The 5480-nt window shown below is 34.5% G+C and overlaps 1 non-coding gene across 1 annotated transcript; it reads left to right on the top strand.

The window, feature by feature from the left end:
* The first annotated feature begins 3978 nt into the window (after window positions 1-3978).
* On the top strand, window positions 3979-4085 carry LOC123789771 (U6 spliceosomal RNA). Its single transcript, XR_006778906.1, has one exon. It is a non-coding gene; the product is annotated as a U6 spliceosomal RNA (small nuclear RNA).
* Window positions 4086-5480: the final 1395 nt, after the last annotated feature.

The following is a 5480-nucleotide window of genomic DNA, read 5'->3' as shown; positions in this document are numbered from 1 at the left end:
TCTTTAACTTACAAGGGAAGACCCCTAAAGCTAGCTGGAGACTTCTCAGCAGAAACTTGTCAAGCCAGAAGAGAGTAGCATGATATATTCAAAGTACTAAATGGGAAAAATTTGCAGCCAAGAATACTCTATCCAGCAAGGTTATCATTCAAAATAGGAGAAATAAAAAGTTTCCCAACCAAACAAAAACTAAAGGAGTTCATGAACACTAAACAAGCCCTGCAAAAAATATTAAAGGGGACTCTGATGCAAAGGAGAGATGAAAAGTGACAAAGACAAGAAAAGACCAGAGAAAATCTCCAGAAACAATGACAAAACAAACAACGAAATGGCCCTAAATACATATCTATCAATAATTACTTTGAATGTAAGTGGACTAAATGCACCAAAGTCATAGGGTGTCAGAATGGATAAACACACAAGGCACATCTAAATGCTGACTACAAGAGACTCATTTTAGCCCTAAAGTCACCTGCAGATTGAAAGTGAGGGGATGGAGAAACATTTATCGTGCAAATAAATGTCAAGAGAAAGCTGAAGCAGCAATACTTTTATCAGAAAAACTAGACTTCAAAACAAAGACTGTAAAAAGAAGAAAAGAAGAACACTATATAATCATAAAGGGACAATCCAACAAGAAGATATAACAATTGTAAATATTTATGCCTCCAACATGGGAGCACCCAAATACATAAAATGGTAAATAACAAAAATAACGGAACTAGATAATAAAAACACAATAATAGTAGGGGACTTGAACATCTTACAGCTATGGGCTTAGATAATCTAAACAGAAAATCAACAAGGAAAGAATGGCTTTGAATGACACACTGGACCAGATGGGCTTAGCAGGTATATTCAGAACATTCCATTGTAAAACAGCAGAATACACATTCTTTTCAAGTGCACATGGAACATTCTTCAGAATAGAACACACATTAGGTCACAAATCAGGCCTCAACAAGTACAAAAGAATCAGAGTCATACCATGCACCTTTTCTGACCACAACATTATGAAATTAGAAGTCAAACACAAGAAAGAAATTTGGAAAGACCACAAATACGTAGAAACAACACCCCACTAAATAATGAATGGGTCAACCAAATCAAAGAAAATACATGGGAAAAAGTGGAAATGAAAACACAATGGTCCAAAAACTCTGGGATGCAGCAAAAGTGGTTCCTAAGAGGGAAGTATACAGCAATATAGGCCTACCTCAAGAAGCAAGAAAAATCTCATATGTACAACCTAACCTTACACCTAAAGGAGTTAGAAAAAGAACACACAAAGCATAAAGCTAAAAGAAGGAAGGAAATAATAAAGATTCGAGCAGAAATAAATCATGTAGAAATTTAAAAAAAATAGATTTTAAAATTTTAATTTAAAAAATTTTTAAAAATTTAAAAAAATAGAACAGATCAATGAAACCAGGAGCTGGTTCTTTGAAAAAATAAAATTGATAAATCTCTAGCCAGACTTATCAAAAAGAAATGAGAAAGACCCAAATAAATAAAATCATAAATGAGTGAGGAGAAATAACAACCAACACCACAGAAATACAAACAATTATGGACAATATTATGAAAAACTGCATGCCAACAAATGCGACAACCTAGAAAAAATGGACACATTTCTAGAAACATGTAAACTACCAAAACTGAAGCAGGAAGAAATAGAAAATTTGAACAGACCAATAACCAGCAAAGAAATAGAATCACTAATCAAAAAAACTCCCAACGAACAGAAAGTTCAGGACCAGATGTCTTCATGAGCAAATTCTATCAAACATTTCAAGAAGAGTAAATACCTATTGTTTTCAAACTATTCCCAAAAAAATAGAAAAGGAAGAAAAACCCAAATTCATTCTATGAGGCCAGCATTATCCTGACACCAAAACCAGATAAAGACTCCACTAAAAAACAGAGCTACAGGCCATTATCCCTGATGAACATGGATGCAAAAATTCTCAATAAAATACTAGCAAACAGAATGCAACAATACGTTAAAAGAATCATTCACCAAGATCAAGTGAGATTTATTCCTGAGTTGCAAGTGTGGTTCAGTATTCACAAATCAATCACTATGATATACCACATTAATAAAAGAAAGGATAAGAATCATTTGATCATTTCAATAGATGCTGAAGAAGCATCTGACAAAGTAAAATATCCACTCATGATAAAGTAGGTTTAGAGGGAACATACCTGAACATAATAAAGGCCATATATGAAAAACCCACAGCTAATGGGGAAAAACTGAGAGCTTTTCTTCCATGGTCAGGAACAAGACAGGGATGTCCACTCTCACCATTATTTAACATAGTACTGGAAGTCACAGCTACAGCAGTCAGACAACACAAAAAAATAAAAGGCATCCAAGTCAACATGGAAGAAGTCAAACTTTCACTCTTTGGAGATGACATGATATTCTATGTAGAAAACCCAAATGACTCCACCCAAAAACTGCCAGAACTGATAAACAAATTCAATAAAATCTCAGGATACAAAATCAACATACAGAAATCTGTTTCATCCTATATACCAGTAAAGCAGCAGAAAGAGAAATTAAGGAATCAATCCCATTTACGATTGCACCAAAAACAATAAGATACCTAGGAATAAACCTAACCAAAGAAGTGAAAGACCAGTATTCTGAAAACTATAAAACACTGATTAAAGAAATTGAAGAGAACACAAAGAAATGCAAAAACATTCCGTGTTTATGGATTGGAAGAGCAAATATTGTTAAACTGTCTATACTACCCAAAGCAATTTACACATTTAATGAAATTTCTATCAAAATACCACCAGCATTTTTCACAGAGCAAGAACACACAATCCTAAAATTTGCATGGAATCACAAAGACCCCGAATAGCCAAAGCAACCTTGAAAAAGAAAAAGCAAAGCTGGAGGCATCACAATTTTAGACTTTGAATTATATTACAAAGCTCTGGTGATCAAGACAGTATGGTACTGGCACAAAAACAAAAACATGGAATAATAGAACAGCATAGAAAATCCAGAAAGGAACCCACATCTATATGGTCAATTCATCTTCAACAAAGCAGGAAAGAATATCCAAAGGAAAAAGGACAGTCTTTTCAATAAATGGTGTTGGTAAAACTGGACAGCAACATGCAAAAGAATGAAGCTGGATCACTTTCTTACACCATACACAAAAATAAATTCAAAATGGATTAAAGACTTAAATGTGAGACCTGAAACCATCAAAATCCTAGAGGTGAACACAGGCAGTAACCCCTCTGACATTGGCCATAAACTTCCTTCTAGATATGTCTCCAGAGGCAAGAGAAATAAAAGCAAAAATAAGCTATTGGGACTTCATCAAAATAAAAAGCTTATGCACAACAAAGGAAACAATCAACAAAACTAAAAGGCAGCCTTCAGAATGGGAGAAGATATTTGCAAATGACATATCTGATAAAGTGTTAGTTTCCAAAATTAAAAAAAAAATTATAGAATTCAACACCCCCCCAAAAATAATCCAATTAAAAAATGGGCAGAAGACATGAATAGACATTTTTCCTAAGAAGACATACAGCTGGCCAACAGACACATAAGAAGATGCTCAACCTCACTCATCATCAGAGAAATACAAATCAAATCTACAATGAGATATCACCTCACACCTGTCAAAGTAGCTAAAACCAAAAACACAAGAAACAAGTGTTGGCAAGGATGTGGAGACAAAGGAACACCCTTGCACTATCGGTGGGAATGCAAACTGGTACAGCCACTGTAGAAAACAGTAGGGAGATTCCTCAAAAAGTTAAAAATAGACCTACTCTATGATCCAGGAATTGCACTACTAGGTATTTACCCCAAAGATACAAATGTAGTGATCTGAAGGGGCACCTGCACACCAAAGTTTATAGCAGCAATGTCCACAATAGCCAAACTACGGAAAGAGCCCAGATGTCCATCGACAGATAAGTGGATAAAGAAGCTGTGGTATAGTGCTTACCTCGGCAGCACACATACTAAAATTGGAATGATATAGAGAAGATTAGCATGGCCCCTACACAAGGATGACATACAAATTCATGAAGTGTTCCGTATTTTTATGGTTTTACTCATATGTGGAATATAAGAAATAGTGCAGAGGATCATAAGGGAAGGGAGGGAAAATGAATGGGAAGAAATCAGACAGAGAGATAAACCATGAGAGACTCTTAACTCTGGGAAACAAACCGAGGGTTGCTGAAGGGTCGGTTAGTGGGGGATGGGGTAACTGGGTGATGGGTATTAAGGAAGGCGTGTGATGTGATGAGCACTGGGTGTTATAAGCAACTGATGAATTATTGAACACTACATCTGAAACTAATATGTTGGCTAATTGAATTTAAAAAAAAGAAGTCATGTTATAGATGAAATATATATATATATACATATATATATAATGAATATTACTCAGCCATAAAAAAGGATGACATCTTGCCATTTTGCAATGATGTGGATGGAGCTAGAGAGTATAATGCTAAGTAAATAAGTCAGAATGGCAAATACCATATGATTCCACTCATATGTGCACTTTAAGAAACAAAAGAAATGAGCAAAGGGAAAAAAAGAATAGAGAGGCAAACCAAGAAGCAGACTCTTAACTATAGGCAACAAACCGATGGTTACCAGAGGGGGAGGTGCGTGGAGGATGAGTTAAATAGGGGATGGGGATTTAGGAGTGCACTTGCTGTGATGAGCGCTGGGTGCTGAATAGAAGTGTTGCATCAGTATATTGTACACTTGAAACCAATATTACATTGCATGTTAACTAACTGGAATTTAAATAAAAACCTTAAGAAAAAGGAATGAATCGGAGGTAGGAGTGTATAAAGAAAATAGACCTACAATATATTGCTAAATTTGGGTTGGAATCTTAGACTACTATAGGTAAAAAATCATTTCTCAGTGATATTTCGATAATTCCTAAAATGAATTGCCTTAAATGAAATATAAGTATTATTTGACTTGAACTCAATTCTCTTTAGAAAACAACATTTAAAAAAAAAAAGTGGCACTAAAAGTGAAAGGATGAGCAAAGATTGCTTTCATGGCAACATTTAGAATTTCTTATAAGAAACAACTTCATTTCCTGTAAGTATGTAAATTTATACATGGAAATTTAGATGAAAGGTTGCCAACTTGAAAAAATGCTTTATTGTAGTTGTTTTGTTTTTCCACATAAATTTTAGAATGATATTGAAAAAAAACCACTTTGCAGGAATTTTGATAGAAATTGCATTAAAACATATCAATTTGAGAAGAATTGACATATTTACTATGTTGAGTCTTCCAATCCACAAACACAATATGTCTCTACTTACTTAGGTTTTCTTTGATTTCTTCCATCAGCCTTATAGTTTTCAGTCTACAAGTCCTTTTTGTTAGATATACACCTAAGTATATAATTTTGGGGGTGAGTGTCAATGGAATTATACTATAATTTTGGTGATCCTGTGCT

Source organism: Ursus americanus, chromosome 8 (assembly GCF_024610735.1).
Source record: "Ursus americanus isolate L20-20 chromosome 8, mUrsAme1.1.p, whole genome shotgun sequence".
NCBI classification, from domain to species: Eukaryota; Metazoa; Chordata; class Mammalia; order Carnivora; family Ursidae; genus Ursus; species Ursus americanus.
The sequence above is the reverse complement of the archived record's forward strand: the minus strand, read 5'-3'. Positions and strand labels throughout refer to the sequence as shown.